Source organism: Caretta caretta, chromosome 6 (assembly GCF_965140235.1).
Source record: "Caretta caretta isolate rCarCar2 chromosome 6, rCarCar1.hap1, whole genome shotgun sequence".
Classification (NCBI taxonomy): domain Eukaryota; kingdom Metazoa; phylum Chordata; order Testudines; family Cheloniidae; genus Caretta; species Caretta caretta.
The window spans coordinates 12498672-12519005 of NC_134211.1; the positions used below are offsets into that span (position 1 = coordinate 12498672).

The 20334-nt window shown below is 45.9% G+C and overlaps 1 long non-coding RNA gene and 1 pseudogene across 1 annotated transcript in view; one reads left to right on the forward strand and one right to left on the reverse strand.

Annotated features, from left to right (window-relative positions):
- LOC142072312 (uncharacterized) overlaps positions 1-10560 on the forward strand; it is a 77284-nt gene extending 66724 nt beyond the window's left edge. Inside the window, exons 3-4 of the long non-coding RNA XR_012668709.1 lie at positions 8824-9419; positions 9997-10560. This is a non-coding gene — a long non-coding RNA (uncharacterized LOC142072312). The remainder of the gene's footprint in view (positions 1-8823; positions 9420-9996) is intronic.
- Positions 3119-7278, reverse strand: LOC125637891 (olfactory receptor 5AP2-like; annotated as a pseudogene).
- Positions 10561-20334: the final 9774 nt, after the last annotated feature.

The following is a 20334-nucleotide window of genomic DNA, read 5'->3' on the forward strand; positions in this document are numbered from 1 at the left end:
TCTGGCCCCACCCTGGCGCCCCGCTCCCCCAGTCAGAAGCCTCACCCCCTCCTGCACCCCAGCCCCCTGAGTCAGTGAAAATGTCAGGTGAAAATGAGTGAGTGAGGGTGGGGAGAGCGAGTGACACAGGGAGAGGGGGATGGAGTGAGTGAGGACGGGGCCTCAGATAAGGGGTGGGGGCATGGGCGGGGCCTCAGAGAAGAGGTGGGACAGCAGGCAGGGCAAGGGTGTTCAGTTTTGTGTGAGTAGAAAGTTGGCAACCCTATGAGCAAGGGGGCCAGCTGGTGCTAGCTGTGGTGAATTTTGGGATGTGGACACATTCCCCCTCCAAACTGGGGCTCAGAACCCACCAACTTATTAAACACAATGTAACAGATTTGGGGGCCTAGAGGAGAAAGACCCTGTATGCCATTCCCAGACACACACACACCCCAAGGCCAGCTAGTCCCCCTGGCCTGGGCCCAGATTGGAGTCAGCGTCCATGGGAAGGGGAAGGTTCCATACCCCTATTCCTAACATCCCATTGTCAGAAGGAAGTACCTCCCCACCTCCTGTCTGTAGATACCCCACTCCGACATGCCCTTCTCATGTAGGGTTGCCAACAGTCCCTTATTTTTTCATCTCTGTACAACAAGATCAGGAATTGTTGAGTGCTGTGAAAAGCAGCAAGAAATATCCCTGGTGAATGTAGGCGAGTACTGCTCATTATTAGTATTATTACTACTAATAATGATAATATCAGGAGGAGGGATGGTGCTAAGAAAACAGTTCCTTATATTTTAAATGCAATGTTAGCAGCCCTATCCTGACACTTCTCTCCTGCCAGCTTTTGATACGACCATCAACAGTAAGAGAAAGTGGCAGGCAGAGACAGACTGGCCAAGGAAACATGTCCCAGGGAGGGGCTGGGGCAGAAACAGAGTTGAATGTTGGCTCCAATACAGAGAGAATCCTTTGTGACTGAGAGAAATCAGCTGGTGAGAGTGAATCAGTCCAGAAACGTTGAGAGAACAAGATGTGTGAACCACAGGAGTAGAGGGTCAATATCCTGAAGCGGGAAATTCCACAGGTTAATAATGTACCCAAGAAAAGAGAAACCTGCTCTTTCATATCAACTGCATTCAGGTCCCAATGTGTTATCCTACCAAGGGAATGTCTAGGTGAGATCCTGGGGTCACAGCCCCAGTGGATGAATCCTCAATCAAACACTCCCCCCTCCATCTTGTAGGGCCAGGGATTTAGGGCATGAGATTAGGGCATTGAATTCTCTCAAATGCCTTCCCTCTAAAGGATGGGTGTTTTCTGGAGTGCCCTTGATATAGGAGAGCCTTGAAGGGGAGCGAAGGCCCTCTAGCCCCACCCGCAAATATCCTGACTCTCCTTCTCCTTATAAAGGACCATTCTCAGGCAGCAGTGGTTTCCTTTAGAGCAAGCATTTGAGTTAGTTTGTAAGACAGGACTGTCTTTGTAGGTGGTCCCAAGGAGAAGTATCCAGTGTGACTTAAGATGATCCTATATCTATGATCCAGCGGGCTTTTGTAGGGGAGGGCTGAGAGTCAGGGCTCCTGTGTTCTGTTCCCAGCTCTGGCTGGAGCAGGGAGGTCTGGGAGCTAGAATTTCTGTTTTCTGTCTCCTATGAAGAGAATTTTAGGAGGGCGTGTTCTCGCTCACAGCAGGGAGATTCAGGAACAGAATGGGTGTGAAATCTGTCTTCTCTAACCCCCTAGACCCCACTCAGACTTGGGTATAGAACCCAGGAATCCTGGCTCCCAGTGTCCTCCTTCTCTGCCCAATAGACTCTTTCCAAGACCTGAAGAAGGGCTCTGTACAGCTCAAAAGCTTGTCTCACCAACAGAAGATGGTCCAATAAGATATTACCTCACCTATCTTGTCTATTCCTCCACCCTGTGATGGCAATTTCCTTGAATATCCTGCACACACCTTATTGAATTAAGTTTATGTATCGTGTGCTAGGGACTGTATTTAATTCCATGCAATAGGAGGACCACAGCCCTCCAAAAATTAAGAATTGGTTAGAGAGGCAAATTCACTCCTATTGTAACACCTCCAGAGAGCTACCACCACCTGGAGAGAGGCTCACATATATTGGTTCAAACTGGTTTTGTCAAGGGCCAATGGACAAAAAAAGGACTTTTGGTTGAATAGCTCTTGTTAAAACTGATTCAGAGCCTTCTTTCTAGTCCTCCAAACAGACAGGATTTTCTATCCAAGGGCTGCCCCAATCCTTCCTGGGAAGGTTTGGAAGGACGTGGCCCAGTCTGTATTTTTGTTCTGAGCAAAAGTTGTTATGAGCTTGTAAGCATAGAAAAACCTCTTGATGGCAGGGTTCAAAGGACTGTTCAGCATCCAGAGGCCTTGTTGGAGTTGGGGTGATCTCTGGTGAGTTTATTAGCATGCATGTAGGTTCTTTTATTGTTTTTAATATGTTTTTTCTATAATGCTTTTCCCTTAAGAATAAATTTGCTTGCTTAGAAAGAGATGTGTGGTAACTTATAACTGTGGAAATTACACCATTTTGTATCTTTGAGGGGAAAAGTAAAGCAGGTTGGCTTAGGCAGGCTTGCTAGGGAATTCACAATGTAGGTAGGGAACTGTGAAGCCTGGAAAAACCCCAATCAAGAAGGAGAGAGATATGCATCGCTGCCCAAAAGAAGTGGCTGAGGAGCCATAAAACTAAAAGCAGGTGTCCTTGCTGGAAAATACAGGGGGAATATAGGTTCAATTGCCCTGAATGAGACAGACTCCCCTTGGAATTTCTCTGGAGTTTAGTCTCAGTGAGTTGCCTTAATCACCTCCTGCCACAGGTTTTAGTTCCTGAAGGAGCGGTGGGAAACCTCTCCCATGGAGTAGAAGACAGTCATACATAAACCAGTCATAAAATACAATTTAATACAATGGTCCCCAAAGATACTGCACGGGGTTTCAATATCTGTCACACCAGATCTTCTGAGTGTCCTATCTGTTGGACCATACCTCCTCTCTAAAACATTCTTAAAACTTAAACACACTAAAATTTTGATTTTTATTATAAAATTACATAGAATGGAAGGGAATGCAAAGAATAGTCACCAATTAGTTCAAAACATGGTAAAATTATTTATCGAAGTCGCTAAGAGAACTTTCTTCTCTCTATCCCTGTCCCCAGGGCATCCTTCACCTCCTTGTTTCTCAGGCTGTAGATCAGGGGGTTCAGCATGGGGATCACCACAGTGTAAAACATGGAGATCACCTGGTCTTGCTCCACTGAGGAGATGGAACTGGGTCGTAAGTAGATAAAGAACATCGTCCCGTAGAATATAGCCACAGTCGTCAGGTGGGAGGCACAGGTGGAAAAGGCTTTGTGCCTGCCCTCAGAGGAGCGGATCCTTAGTAAGGCAGCAGTAATATACAGATAAGAAAAGAGGATGGTCAGCATGGTAGTCAGTTGTTTGGAACCAGCACAGGTAGAAAGCAGCATTTCATTGGTGTGGGTGTCAGTGCAGGAGAGCCGCAAGAGTAGCAGGACATCACAGAAGTAATGATTGATTCCACTGGGCCCACAGACGGACACCTGAAAGGTGCAGCTGGTAAGCATGGTTACATTCACAACGTCAGCCATGTAGGAGCTAGCCAAAAGCCAGACACAGGATCTCTTGCATATGATGTCCCTATAGAGCAGTGGATTTTTTTCTGGACTTCAGAAAAGCAGACTTTGACTCCCTCAGGGAACTGATGGGCAGCATCCCTTGGGAGAATAGCATGAGGGGGAAAGGAGTAAGGAGAAAGGAAAGGAGGGGAAACGAGAGCTGGCTGTATTTTAAAGATTCCTTATTGAGGTTACAAGGACAAACCATCCCGATGTGTAGAAAGAATAGTAAATATGGCAGGTGACCAGCTTGGCTTAACAGTGAAATCCTTGCTGATCTTGAACACAAAAAAGAAGCTTACAAGAAGTGGAAGATTGGACAAATGACCAGGGAAGAGTATAAAAATATTGCTCGGGCATGTAGGAATGTTATCAGGAGGGCCAAATCGCACCTGGAGCTGCAACTAGCAAGAGATGTTAAGAGTAACAAGAAGGGTTTCTTCAGGTATGTTGGCAACAAGAAGAAAGTCAAGGAAAGTGTGGGCCTCTTACTGAATGAGGGAGGCAACCTAGTGAGAGAGGATGTGGAAAAAGCTAATGTACTCAATGCTTTTTTTGCCTCTGTCTTCACGAACAAGGTCAGCTCCCAGACTACTGCACTGGGCAGCACAGCATGGGGAAGAGGTGACCAGCCCTCTGTGGAGAAAGAAGTGGTTCGGGACTATTTAGAAAAGCTGGACAAGCACAAGTCCATAGGGCCGGATGTGCTGCATCCGAAGTGCTAAAGGAGTTGGCGGATGTGATTGCAGAGCCATTGGCCATTATCTTTGAAAACTCATGGCGATCAGGGGAAGTCCCAGACGACTGGAAAACGGCTAATGTAGTGCCCATCTTTAAAAAAGGGAAGAAGGAGGATCCTGGGAACTACAGGTCAGTCAACCTCACCTCAGTCCCTGAAAAATCATGGAGCAGGTCCTCAAGGAATCAATTCTGAAGCACTTAGAGGAGAGGAAAGTGATCAGAAATAGTCAGCATGGATTCACCAGGGGCAAGTCATGCCTGACTAATCTAATTGCCTTCTATGACCAGATAACTGGCTCTGTGGATGAGGGGAAAGCGGTGGATGTGTTGTTCCTTGACTTTAGCAAACCTTTCGACACGGTCTTCCACTTGCGAGCAAGTTAAAGAAGTATGGACTGGATGAATGGACTATAAGGTGCATAGAAAGCTGGCTAGATTGTCGGGCTCAACGGGTAGTGATCAATGGCTCCATGTCTAGTTGGCAGTCGCTATCAAGTGGAGTGCCCCAAGGGTCGGTCCTGGGGCCGGTTTTGTTCAATATCTTCATAAATGATCTGGAGGATGGTGTGGATTGCACCCTTGGCAAGTTTGCAGATGACACTAAACTGGGAGCAGAGGTAGATACGCTGGAGGGTAGGGATAGGATACAGAGGGCCCTATACAAATTAGAGGATTGGGCCAAAAGAAATCTGATGAGGTTCAACAATGACAAGTGCAGAGTCCTGCACTTAGGACGGGAGAATCCCATGCACCGCTACAGATGAGGGAACGAATGGCTAGGCAGCAGTTCTGCAGTTCTGCAGAAAATGTGCCCTTGTTGCCAAGAAGGCCAATGGCATTTTGGGATGTATAAGTAGGGGCATTGCCAGCAGAGCGAGGGACGTGATCGTTCCCCTCTATTCGACATTGGTGAGGCCTCATCTGCAGTACTGTGTCCAGTTTTGGGCCCCACACTACAAGAAGGATGTGGAAAAATTGGAAAACATCCAGCAGAGGGCAACAAAAATGATTAGGGGACTGGAACACATGACTTATGAGGAGAGGCTGAGGGAACTGGGATTGTTTAGTCTGCGGAAGAGAAGAATGAGGCGGGATTTGATAGCTGCTTTCAACTACCTGAAAGGGGGTTCCAAGGAGGATGGATCTAGACTGTTCTCAGTGGTGGCAGATGACAGAACAAGGAGTAATGGTCTCAAGTTGCAGTGGGGGAGGTTTTGGTTGGATATTAGGAAACACCTTTTCACTAGGAGGGTGGTGAAATACTGCAATGCGTTACCTAGGGAGGTGGTGGAATCTCCATCCTTAGAGGTTTTTAAGGCCCGGCATGACAAAGCCCTGGATGGGATGATTTAGTTGGGGATTGGTCCTGTTTTGAGCAGGGGCTTGGACTAGATGACCTCCTGAGGTCCCTTCCAACCCAATATTCTAGGATTCCAGATGGCCACATAATGGTCATGGGCCATCTCCGCAAGGAGTAAAGACACAGTGGTGGCAAAGGCAGGAAAGAAATACAGCTGTGCAGCACATCCAGCATAGGAAATGGCCTTACTCTCCCTTGAGAGGCTCACCAGCACCCTTGGGGCGATGGATGAGGAGTAGCCAACGTCAACAAGTGACAAGTTGCTAAGCAAGAGATACATGGGGGTGTGAATTCCCTCCAGATTAGGGCAATCATCCCAAGTTTCCCCAGTAGGGTGAGAACATAGATCACCAGAAGTATGAGGATGAGGGCAACCTGCAGTTCTGGATGATAAGTGAATCCTCCAAGGATGAATTCAGTCACAGTAGTGTCATTTCCCTGGGCCATTGCTTCACCCAGGCTTTGAGGACAGACATGCACAGAGGGAATTTCTGTATAAAAAAAACCCCAGTGTGAGGACCTGGAATTCCGTATGATCAGTGACAACAGTTTAGACCATTTGAGACCCTTGTTTGCCCATTTGTGCATATCTCATTCTTTTCCATTTGATCTGGACAATCTGCAAAGAGCAACTATCGGCATGAAACTATAACATAGTGCCTATTGGATTGCCGGAGGGTGAAGTTCATTATTAGCTCAGTTGAAAAACCTTTCCACCCCGAGCAGAAATCAAGAGAGTTTACATTACAACTGGGTGAATAATTAACTTTTTTTTATTCGATGGCTGACCTAAGAAATCCAAAAACAGCAGCAACTTGCTCCCCACCCCCACAAAAAGCAAAATCATGTTCTTGTTAGTTTTTTTTTACTCTCCACCCCTTTTTAAAGTTAAATCTAACAAAATTTTTGAAGCAAAATGTCATTTCAAAACAGAACCTTGAAACACGTTGTTTCAAAAATGTCAAAATGAAATGTTTCACCTTTTTATTCCCCCTCCCCCCAGGAAACTATCCACTGAATTTAACACAAGTCTGCCAGCAGCTTTGGTTGATGCAAAACTTCATTTTTCTATGAATAAATTGTTCAAAGCAATCCACTCAGCTCTAGTTTGCATCCCAGCAATGGGAAATGCACACCGTTTGCCTAATCACCAGATGTGAGTGAATTTGTTAACTCATCTTGCTATGCTCAGAGCATCTGTCCCGAGAGCAAGCAGGGGATTACAATCTACTCAAGGTATTTTTATCACAAATGAGACTAAAGACAAACTTGTTTAAAAAGCTAAATTCTTCTGTGACACTTGCCAGGGGTATCAAGGGTTGTGAGGCACCTCACCACCAGCTACGCTTAGCATGAGGAAGTCTTGTCTGTGCCAGCTCTAGATCAGCTACCTGAATCCACCAGCCTCTGGCAACACAAGCACTGCCTTCTAGGCCTCGATGTCTCTGTACAGATTACCCATAGGCACACACCAACCCCGGAGTCTTCGGTGCCTCTCTCTGGTGTACTCAGCCCCTGTTCCACTGAACATGCCCAGAACTCTCAGCCACACTACTCCCAAAGGAATAGTACACAGCAGCTTGCAAGATTCAACTCGGGATCACCACTCTACTTAACACACCACACTTAGATAGATATAACATAAGAACATAAGAATGACCCTACTGGGTCAGACCAAAGGTCCATCTAGCCCAGTATCCTGTCTTCCGACAGTGGCCAGTGCCAGGTGCCCCAGAGGGAATGAATAGAACAGGTAATCATCACGTGATCCATCCCCTGTCGCTCATTCCCAGCTTCTGGCAAACAGAGGCTAGGGACACTATTCCTGCCCATCCTGGCTAATAGCCATTGATGGACCTATCATCCATGAATTTATCTAGCTCTTGTTTGAACACAGTTATGGTCTTCACCTTCACAACATCTTCTGGCAAGGAGTTTCACAGGTTGACTGTGAGTTGTGTGACGAAATACTTCCTTTTATTTGGTTTAAACTTGCTGCCTATTAATTTCATTTGGTGACCACTAGTTCTTGTGTTATGAGAAGTAGTAAACAACACTTCCTTATCTACTTTCTCTTCACCAGTCATGATTTTATAGACCTCAATCATAAGCTGTCTCTTTTCCAAGCTGAAAAGTCCCAGTCTTATTAATCTCTCCTCGTTCCATACCCTTAATCATTTTCGTTGCCCTTTTCTGAACCTTTTCCAATTCCAGTATATCTTTTTTGAGATGGGGCGACTACATCTGCACACAGCATTCAAAATGTGGACATACCATACATTTATATAGAGGCAACATGATATTTTCTGTCCTATTTTCTATCCCCTTCTTAATTATTCCCAGAATTCTGTTTACTTTTTTGACTGCCGCTGCACATTGAGTGGATGTTTTCTGAGAACTATCCACAATAACTCCAAAATCTCTTTCTTGAGTGGTAACAGCTAATTTAGATCCCATCATTTTATATGTATAGTTGGGATTATGCTTACCAACAACAAGAATAAGATATGATAATAAGATAGAAAACGAATAAGTTTATTATCAAAGAACAGAAATTCAAGTGATAGAAAGTAAGATAACTGGAAACAGTTACTTATAAAACAAAATCATAACATGCTTTCTAGAGCCTAAATTTAACTAATACGGCACACCTTCAAAAGACAAGCCTGGGAGCTTGAATTCATAACATTGTTAGACGCTAAAAATCATGGTTTTAATAAATATTTTGGATTTATGGTTTATTACAACAATCTGTAACCCCCTAATCCCCCTGTTTTGTCCTTTTCATAGAGGTGTTAACAGGCCACTTCACCTTGAATGGTCTCTTAGCCTTGGTCTACAGTAGGAGTTGAGGTCGAATTTAGCAGCGTTAAATCGATTTAACCCTGCACCCGTCCACACGACGAAGCCCTTTTTTTTTTACTTAAAGGGTTCTTAAAATCGGTTTCCTTACTCCACCCCTGACAAATAGATTAGCGCTGAAATCGGCCTTGCTGGGTCGAATTTGGGGTATTGTGGACACAATTAGATGGTATTGGCCCGCAAACTTTTGAATTTCAATTTCCTGTTTGGCCAGAGTGGCAAGCTGCAGGTGACCATGCAGAGCTAATCACCAGAGGTGACCATGCAGAGCTCAGCAGCAGAGGTGACCATGATGGAGTCCCAGAATCGCAAAAGACTTCCAGCATGGACCTAACGGGAATCTGATCGCTGTATGGGGAGAGGAATCCATGCTATCAGAACTACATTCCAGTTTTTGAAATGCCAAAACATTTGTCAAAATCTCCCAGGCCATGAAGGACAGAGGCCATAACAGGGACCCGAAGCAGTGCCGCATGAAACTTAAGGAGCTGAGGCAAGCCTACCAGAAAACGAGAGAGGCGAACAGCCGCTCCGGGACAGAGCCCCAAACATGCTGCTTCTATGATGAGCAGCCTGCCATTTTAGGGGGTTCAGCCACCACTACCCCAGCCGTGTTGTTTGACTCCTTCAATGGAGATGGAGGCAACACAGAAGCAGGTTTTGGGGACGAGAAAAATGATAGCTCACAGCAAGCAAGCGGAGAAACCAGTTTTCCCGACAGCCAGTTTCTCACCCCAGACCTGGAGCCAGTACCCCCCAAACCCACCCAAGGCTGCCTCCCGGACCCGCCAGGCGGAGAAGGGACCTCTGGTGAGTGTACCTTTTAAAATACTGGAAATGATTTAAAAGCAAGCATGTTTAATGATTAATTTCCCCTTTCATTAGCGGCTCTCCTGGATGTACTCCCAAAGCCTTTGCAAAAGGTTTCTGGGGAGGGCAGCCTTATTCCATCCACCATGGTAGGACACTTTACCACTCCAGGCCAGTAGCATGTAGTCGGGAATCATTGCAGAACAAAGCATTGCAGTGTATGTTTGCTGGCATTCAAACAACATCAGTTCTTTATCTCTCTGTGTTATCCTCAGGAGAGTGAGATATCATTCATGGTCACCTGAAATAGGGTGCTTTTCTTAAGGGGACATTCAGAGGTGCTCGTTCCTGCTGGGCTGTTTGCCTGTGGCTGAACAGAAATGTTCCCTGCTGTTAGCCACAGGGAGGGATGAGGGGCTAGCCACACACTGGGGGGAGGCAAAATGCAACCTTGGAATGAAAGCACATGTGCTGTGTATGTAATGTTAACAGCAAGGTTTACCGTGATAGAGTGTACCCATTGTTCTATAAAATGTGTCTTTTTAAATACCACTGTCCCTTTTTTTTTCTCCACCAGCTGCATGTGTTTCAAGGATCACAGGATCTTCTCCTTCCCAGAGGCTAGCGAAGATTAGAAGGTGAAAAAAACGCACTCGTGATGAAATGTTCTCTGACCTCATGCTGTCCTCCCACACTGACAGAGCACAGATGAATGCGTGGAGGGAGACAATGTCAGAGTGCAGGAAAGCACAAAATGAGGAAAGGTGGCGGGCTGAAAAGAGGGCTGAAGCTGAAAGGTGGCGGCGGTGTGATGAAATGAGGCAGGATTCAATGCTGAGGCTGCTGGAGGGTCAAACTAATATGCACCAGCATATGGTTGAGCTGCAGGAAAAGCAGCAGGAGCACAGACCGCCGCTACAGCCCCTGTATAACCAACCACCCTCCTCCCCAAGTTCCATAGCCTCCACACCCAGACGCCCAAGAACGTGTGGGGGGCGGCCCTCTGGCCACCCAGCCACTCCACCCCAGAGGATTGCCCAAGCAACAGAAGGCTGGCATTCAATAAGTTTTAAAGTGCTGTGTGGCCTTGTTCTTCCCTCCTCCACCACCCCTCCTGGTGCTTCTCTCTTCCACCACCCCTCCTGGGCTACCTGGGTAGGAGAAACAAAGAGAACTTTCACACTGTAGCCTGGCCAGTCATGAAACTGATTTTCAAAGCTTCTCTGATGCGCACCGCGCCCTCCTGTGCTCTTCTAACCGCCCTGCTCTCCGGCAGTGTGCAACCAGCAGCCAGGTGATTTGCCTCAACCTCCCACCCCAACATAAACATCTCCCCCTTACTCTCACAGATATTGTGGAGCGCACAGCAAGCAGTAATAACAGTGGGAATATTGGTTTTGCTGAGGTCTAACCGAGTCAGTAAACTGCGCCAACGCACTTTTAAACGTCCAAATGCACATTCTACCACCATTCTGCACTTGCTCAGCCTGTAGTTGAACAGCTCCTGACTACTGTCCAGGCTGCCTGTGTACGCCTTCATGAGCCATGGCATTAAGGGGTAGGCTGAGTCCCCAAGGATAACTATAGGCATTTCTACATCCCCAACAGTTATTTTCTGGTCTGGGAAGAAAGTCCCTTCCTGCAGCTTTTGAAACAGACCAGAGTTCCTGAAGATGCAAGTGTCATGTACCTTTCCCAGCCATCCCACGCTGATGTTGGTGAAACGTCCCTTGTGATCCACCAGTGCTTGCAGCACTATTGAAACATACCCCTTGCTGTTTATGTACTCGGCGGCTTGGTGCTCCAGTGCCAAGATAGGGATATGGGTTCCGTCTATGGCCCCACCACAGTTAGGGAATCCCATTGCAGCAAAGCCATCCACTATGACCTGCACATTTCCCAGGGTCACTATCCTTGATATCAGCAAATCTTTGATTGCGTTGGCTACTTGCATCACAGCAGCCCCCACTGTAGATTTGCCCACTCCAAATTGATCCCCGACTGACCGGTAGCTGTCTGGCGTTGCAAGCTTCCACAGGGCTATTGCCACTCGCTTCTCAACTGTGAGGGCTGCTCTCATTTTGGTATTCTTGCACCTCAGGGCAGGGGAAAGCAAGTCACAAAGTTCCATGAAAGTGGCCTTACGCATGCGAAAGTTTCACAGGAACTGGGAATCGTCCCAGACCTGCAACACTATGCGGTCCCATCAGTCTGTGCTTGTTTTCCGAGTCCAGAATCGGTGTTCCACCACATGAACCTGCCCCATTAGCACCATGATACCCACATTGCCAGGGCCCATGCTTTGAGAGAAGTCTGTGTCCATGTCCTCATCATTCTCGTCACCGCGCTGATGTCGCCTACTTGCCCGGTTTCTCTTTGCCAGGTTCTGGTGCTGCATATACTGCTGGATAATGCGTGTGGTGTTTAATGTGCTGCTAATTGCCAAAGTGATCTGAGCGGCCTCCATGCTTGCCGCGGTATGGCCTCTGCAGAGAAAAAAGGCACACAATGATTGTCTGCCGTTGCTCTGACGGAGGGAGGGGCGACTGACGACACGGCTTACAGGGTTGGCTTCAGGGAGCTAAAATCAACAAAGGGGGTGCCTGTACATCAAGGAGTATTTCAGGCAGGACTTCACGGAGGGAGGGGCGACTGACGACATGGTTTACAGGGTTGGCTTACAGGGAATTAAAATCAACCAAGGGGGTGGCTTTGTGAGAAACAAAATGACCCTCTAAAGGATAGAAATCAAAACCTCAAGGATAGAACTCAAAACTGGGTTTAGCAGGCCGTTGATTTCATGGAGGGAGGGAGAAAATGAATATAAAACAAATCTGGTCTATTTCTTGTTTTGATCCACTTCATCTATCTTATACATGTTGCTGGCAGCAAACTGTGCAGTACGACCGCTAGCCATCATCATCTCCTGGGAGCTTGGCAGAAGACGGTGCAGTATGACTGCTGGCTATCGTCTTCTGCTGACTGCTGATTAAAAGACAGTGCACTGCCAGTAGGACTAAATTGCCATGAGACAAAACTTAAAAGGGAAATGACCTGGCTGAGTCACTCCCATGTTTGCCCCTAACCACATTGAGGTCAGTTAAAAGAACACCCAGGACTACATCGACAAAGGCTACCAGTCATACTGCACTGTCTGCTGCCAAAGGGCCATAAACTGCTGGTGTGTAACAATGCAGTACCACGTCTGCCAGCACCCAGGAGACATACGGTGATGGTTAGCTGAGCGGGCTCCATGCTTGCCGTGGTATGGCGCCTGCATAGGTAACTCAAGAAAAAAGGCGCAAAATGATTGTCTGCCCTTGCTTTCATGGAAGGAGGGAGGGAAGGGCGAGGCCTGACAATATGTACCCAGAACCACCCGCGACCAGCAGGAAAGAGAGAAAAAAGAAAAAAAAAACTTTTGGAGTGATAATCAAGGTGGGCCATTTCCAGCAGTTGACAAGAACGTGTGAGGAACAGTAGGGGGGCATTAAACATGAGGAATTTATCCCCCACCACCAGCACTGTTCCTCACACATTCTTGTCAACTGCTGGAAATGGCCCACCTTGATTATCACTACAAAAGGTTTTTTCTCTCCTGCTGGTAATAGCTCACCTTACCTGATCACTCTGGTTACAGTTTGTATGGTAACACCCATTGTTTCATGTTCTCTGTGTATATAAAATCGCCCCACTGTATTTTCCACTGCATGCCATACGATGAAGTGAGCTGTAGCTCATGAAAGCTGATGCTCAAATAAATTTGTTAGTCTCTAAGGTGCCATAAATACTCCTTTTCTTTTTACAATCTGTAACTATTTATGGTAAACAATCTGTCCCACCTTGTATTTACCTGTGAGACACTGAGTACCTTCCCCAGATCTGAAGAACTCAAAAGCTTCTCTCTTTCACCAACAGAAATTGGTTCAATAAAAGATGTTACCTCACCCACCTTGTCTCTCAAGGTGTTCCCCTGTCTCCTACAAGATAGCTTACTCTAGGTGTTATCCAGCATTTTCATCCAGTTTGGGTGAGATCCCTACCCATAAAATCAAGCCCACTAGCAGCTTGTCCTCACAGGTTGAAGCAATAACTGGGAGTTTATCTGCACTTCAGTTATAGTTTCAAAAGTTCATTGTCTTACCCCTCCACACGTTACCCCTGCTGTTTTTCTCCCTGCAGCCCCTGTAATCTATTGATTAGCATTTTGCTCAGACTGTAAATGATGTACATTGTGAACCATACAGTACTTAATTTGCACATGACCAGTTAGAATGAGGTAAGCATCCCTTCTTCCCTGACTGCCAGGAATATGTGGATTATTTTTTGGTGACCTGTGTTAACTCACAGACCTAGGGAACCTATATTTTGGTATATACACATAAGTCTTCACATATTTTACATACATATATCTCACAATGATTATGCTGACCAGTGGGACACAGGCTTTCATTAGGGACCTTACAGGACAGTCTTTGGTGGACTAGTGTGTAGATATCTGACTCAGAGGGTTTCTGTAATCCTTGTACCTCTGTGCCCTCTGTTAGTTGGCATCAAGAGGTCCTTGGGTAACATCTCGCTCTTGGCCAAGTCTAGTAATTCCATAATAACTCATTTGGAAGATGATTTCTGTATGTAGCTGTGACCCTTACACTCACGGTATTGTGTTGCAGGGTCTAATGCTGTTGCATTGGTGTGAATGATCCTTGGGTTCAATTCTGGTGCCTCGTCTTGGAAATCTCATAGGAATTACTGATATCTACCCAATGCAGGGTAGTTACAGAACCAGTAAAACTCAGCAGGTAAACTGAGATTTATACACTACCCATTGGGATCCCACGAGGTGGCCTTTTACAAGGAAAGCAAGGGGGCTAGAGGAGAAAGGACTCAGTGTTTGAGAGGATGGATAATAACTACAGCACATGAAATAAACCAAAAACACTTTGCTGTAATCTGCAGCACCATCCCTCCCCCCACAACCAGGGTATAGTCTAGCTACACAGCGATTTGCCTGCTGTGTACAGATGGAAGGTCTGCACCCAGGGCTGCTCCTGAGATTCTGGATGTAGCCACTTCAGCTACAGCTGAAGGAGCAGTATTCTACATAATTAGCTTTCAGATCAGTTAGTAGGACTTTATAAGTCAAAACTGCACCTTCAAACCAATTTTCCAGTGGATTGATCTATCTATCAGTGTGTGCTACACCTGGTCAAAGCAAATCTATCTGTGTAAGGATGAGTAATTTATGTGATCACTCCAAGAGTTTTCCATCTGGATGAAGGGCAGGGGGATCATTTATATTCTCTTACAAGCCTTGGGGACCTGATTCCTTAAGTCTCTCCAAGCTCAGGCAGGTGGGTAGAAGAAGGAGCTTCAGCTATCTTCATATTGCTGGGGCCAAGTATATTTGTGGAGAAGTGATTGTATAACTCTGTGCAAGGATGCTGTCATGCATATTGGTAATTAGTCCCAGGGTGTCCATAGGTCACTGAGACTGAACGATTCAAAGCATTGGGAGTCGAATATGGAGATTTTCACTGCTAGAGTTCTGTCTCCAATCTGGCCACAGGTTTTGCAGATAGGATGGCTCAAGAGATGTGGAATTATCTAAAGGTTCAGGGCTATATTGTGCTTTGATCACCGGCTCTGTGTAAGGGGCAATGCTTAACTATACCACCCCAGCAGGAGTTCAGGAATTGAATTGTGACAGGTACCACAGCAGATATCATCTGTTCATTGAGACAGAGGGGAAGAGCCAATTCTCTGCCAACTTTCCACCCACCTGTGTATCAGCTGTGCAGCCCCAGCTTTCCCCATCAGTATCCCCTACATAGGGTCATGTCTGTGGGGACTTACTCTTCCTTATGTGTGAATGGCCCCATAGAGCCAGGTCAGGCTCTGGCTCTCAGACCGTGTCTGTTTTGTTTAAGCATCCAAAGCTTTTCTGTGCAAAGCAAACATCTGGAATCAATAACACTGGGCTAGCAATGAGCAAAAAGCGGGTGGCAAATACCCACTTTCTCATGAGAGTCCCAGCACCTCTACTCCTGGTCTCAGTTGGACACTGAAAACACATGAAAGGCATGAAAATATATGCAAGTGTTTCAGAATCTTAAACCAACTCATGTCTGAACTGGGGACTAGAAGAAGAGGATGGGTCTGTGGGGGAGCAATGATTTGTTCTTTTGGGGGAGGGGGGGTTGGAACTAGTTCATACATCCCCAGTACAGAATATATATTTACCATAAACATGAAGGAACCAAATGTCTAAATGTCTTTCATGTTAGATTAAGGAAAACAAGAGAAGAAAGAACAAATGTAAGTCCTCGGGAGAAAGCACAATGTGTGCATGTGTTGTGTCCTCAGTCACATGACACATCACCTCTGTCTTACAAAATAGCAGCTGCCACTGCAGACAGCAGATTTCTTGATAAAGAAATCATCAGGAGAGAGAACAAGGGGGAGTTCATTCTTCCACTCTTCAACATCTGTGCCCAGGCTGCCAAAGAGTGTCCCAGCCAGTGCCAGTTATCACTATGTGGTTTCTTCAGTGGATGGGGTGGAGATATAAATACCTGAACATTAGGAATTTCTGGGATTTTCAAAGAAGCTTGAGGGAGTTAGGAGCCCAAATCTCCATTAAAATTCAATGGAAGTTGGGTTTCTTAGTCTCTTCGCTGACAGCAACTGGGACCAGCAACTCCATTTTCAAGAAAACGTGTTAGTGGGAGAGGGGGAATTAACTGTTCATAGATTCTGCAGAGGGGCTTTGCTTGAGGGTTAGCAGGCCTAGTAGTCAGGCTGCAGCCAAACCATCTCTCTGAGTTTTGGGATGGATTTTTTGCTCAGCCTGGGGGGGAACCAGCAGCCAAGTCACAGTTCATCACTGCTCCCCACCCCTAGAGCCCTCTGGGATCTCTCAGATGGCTGGAGGAGAAGGAAAGGGTAGGGAGACACAGGCTCTTCCTCTCCATCAGGTCTTGGCCCATGGCCCAAGGGGGTAGAGGCGAGGGATGGCTTAGTCCCTTCTGGCTCCTACTTCAGATCAGCCTCTCCTGGGCACCTTCCTACCTTTCCTGTTTTCCCTTCAGTTTGGGGCATGGCACCAACCTTCTGGTTACAGTCTCAGAAATTCAAAGCCTCAACTTGGGGCAGTGGAGGCTTCCCTGCTCACTCTCAGAACCCAGTTGTTTCACCTGGTCAGAACGTTGGTTGCCCTGGTGAGGCCCCTGGCCAGGCCCCTGGCTTGGCCCCTGGCCTCCCAGCTGAATCATACTCCCAGTCCTGGTTCTTCCCCTGTAGATTTCTGCAGCCGGTCTTGTTTTCTCTTTCCCCACCGAGCCAGCAGAGCTCCCTTTTAAGCAGGTCCTTTGCAGGGAGCATGCCTGGCAGCTGTTGTGGGGCAGTGCCTTCTTGGCCCAATATTCCTCCAATGCTCCTTTAACAGTAGTGTGTGGGCTGTAAACCTCCTCATAGATTCATAGGTTCTAAGGCCAGAAAGGACTACCATCATTATCTTGTCTGACCTCCTGTATACACATGCTGCAAAATTACTCCCAGAAACTGGATTAAAACCCGTTTTTCAGAAAGAAAGCTAATCTGATTTAAAAATTCCAAGGGATGGTAAATCCACCACCTCCTCAGGGAAGCTGTTCCAGTGTGTCCTTACCCTCACTTCTACGTACTTACATCTTATTTCAAACTTGAATTTGTTTAACTTCAACTTCCAGCCATTGGAATGTGTTATGTATTTGTCAGCAAGGTATCCTCTCCACATACCTTATCTATGTGTCTGCTGGACATGCACAAATCCATAGGCTGGATGCAATGCATCCAAGGGTGCTGAGGGAGCTGGCTGATGTGATTTCAGAGCCATTAGCCATTACCTTTGAAAACTCATGGCAATTGGGGGAGGTCCCGAATGATTGGAAAAAGGCAAATATAGTGCCCATCTTTTAAAAAGGGAAGGAGGAGAATCCGGGGAAATACAGCCTCACCTCAGTCCCTGGAAAAATCATGGAGCAGGTCCTCAAGGAATCCATTTTGAAGCATTTGGAGGAGAGAAAGGTGATCAGGAACAATCAACATGGATTCAGCAAGCATAAGTAATGCCTGACCAACCTGATTGCCTTCTATAATGAGATAACTGGGTATATGGATATGGGGAAAGTGGTGGACCTGATATACCTTGACTTTAGCAAACGTTTTGATATGGTCTCCCCCAGTATTCTTGCCAGCAAGTTAAAAAAGTATGGATTGGATGAATGGACTATAAGGTGGATAGAAAGCTGGCTAGATCGTTGGGCTCAACAGATAGTGATCAACGGCTCAATGTCTAGTTGGCAGCTGGTATCAAGTGGAATTCCCCAAGGTTCGGTCCTGGGGCCGGTTTTGTTCAACATCTTCATTAATGATCTGGATGATGGGATGGATTGCTCCCTCAGCAAGTTTGCGGATGACACTAAAATGGGGGGGCTGAGGGACCTGGGCTGGTATAGGCAGGGAACTGTGAAGCCTGGGAATACTCTTGTCATAAGGGAGAGGGACACGTATCTCCACCCAGTCATAGACTCACAGAAGATTAGGGTTGGAAGAGACCTCAGAGCCCGTCAGTCCCCATCCCCCAGACATCTAGTCCAAGCCCCCTCTCAAAGCAGGACCAACCCCAACTAAATCATCCCAGCCAGGGCTTTGTGATTCCTGGCCTTAAAAACCTCTAAAGATGGAGATTCCACCACCTCCCTAGAAACCCCCTCCAGTGTTTCATGACTTGATGATCTTATTGTCCCTTCTAGCCTTAAAATATATCATAGAATCATAGAATATCAGGGTTGGAAGTGACCTCAGGAGGTTATCTAGTCCAACCCCTGCTCAAAGCAGGATCAATCCCAACTAAATCATCCCAGCCAGGGCTTTGTCAAGCCGGGCCTTAAAAACCTCTAAGGATTCCACCACTTCTCTAGGTAACCCATTCCAGTGCTTTCACCACGCTCCTAGTGAAATAGTTTTTCCTAATATCCAACCTAGACCTTCCACACTACAACTTGAGACCATTACTCCTTGTTCTGTCATCTGCCACCACTGAAAACAGCCTTGTTCCCTCCTCTTTGGAACCCCCTGCAGGTAGTTCAAGACTGCTATCAAATCTCCCCTCACTCTTATCTTCTGTAGAATAAATAACCCCAGTTATTTAGTGGATTAACTACTAGGCTAGGGGCCAGGAGACCCAGATGTTCTTCTTTCTCTATGCTGAGAAGGTGGACTGAGAGGGATTGAGACCAAAGCTATTTGTCAAACCCAAGACATTTTGTGGAAATACATCAAGGATAAATATTCCTGCCCTCTACATTCACCAGTTTCAACAAAATTTCCATTGGGAAGGTTTCTTAGAGCCAGGATAGAATTTCTGGTGAGAGGGATATTGATCCCCAGAATAGCCAATAGTCCAATGGTTAGGACACGCATCTCATCTGGGCAGTAAGAGACCACATTTGGTGGCCAGAAGTAAACACTATGATCATCTAATTTGACCTCCTATATAACACAGAACTTCACTGTATCAATTCCTGTTTGAGCTAGAGCATATCTTGTAGAAAAACATCCAATTTTGATTTAAAACTCAGGAGCAGAAACTGATTCAGAACAAGGAGTTTAACCCAGGTCTCCTACATTCCAATAAGGTTCCTAACCACTAGTTTACAGAATCAAGTTTTCTAAATCTCTCGTGTTGAAGCTATTACACTTTTAAACATACGGCAACATTTGTAAAGGCTCCTTGTAAATTTTGTTTTTAAGGAGATGGATATTTAAAAGCACACAATGTCTGGAAATATTACTTAGCTTACCTGATTGTTGCATGAAGATTTCAAAGGGACTGATGAAGGTCATTAGGCTTTTTCAGGATCTTCAGTATAAAGTGCCACAATATTTCTCCTTAATGGCTGCTCTGGGTTGGAGTGACTTGCTTCTGCTCCATTGCTAAGGCAGAATTGTTATATTGTACTTGTTTCAAAACTTGAACAAACCTGTGGGGCACAGGGCCATTTCATCATTGATTCCAGTGGATTGTGGTTGTGTGTTGTGCAGCAGTTTTTCACTGGGACCTGATCCCTGAAGCTTTTCAGTGCTCAAAATCCCAGGTGCACAGAAGAACAACTAGAGAGATCACAGAATCTGGGACAGGGCTGGATTACCCAATAGGCACGTGCTTAGGGCACCAGCAAAGCAGGGAGCATCAAAAAAAATGAGATTTTTTTTTTTGAAAAAATTTGATATTTGATATTTTTTTAAAAGCATCGAAGTATTCATCATGGGAAAAATCAGAACTTTGTTATACTTCCTTACACGCCACTAAACACTCTTCCCCCATTTTTCTGTTCTCTTTTTATTACTTATCCCCACCTAAATCAGGGGAGCATCCTACTAATGTAGATCGAAACAATGCAAGGAAATCAGATCCTGTCATGTATTGTGGCTCAGTTTAACTCATTTTTAGCAGGCCATATGTCAAAATGTGGGAATGCTGGCACAGGTAACCCATCATACTTATCCAAGACAATATGTGATGAACTCATTGGTCTAATGAGTAACAAAGTTCGTTCAGCTATTGTGGATGAAATAACTACTGCTGAGTACTTCAGTTTATCTGTTGACGCTACACCTGATCTTTCACATATTGATCTATAGAGTATTGTTCTAAGATATGTGTCTCCCACAGATGGAAAACCAGCTGAATGATTTATAACATTCCTCAGTTCGAAAAGTCACACTGGTGAAGAAATGGCAAATCAAGTACTGAATTATCTGTGCCAAGTTTGCAAAATAGATTTCTCAAAGTGCAGAGGTCAATCTTACGACAACGCTGCCAACATGTCAGGGCATTATCAAGGAATGCAGAAGAAGCTTTTAGAACAGA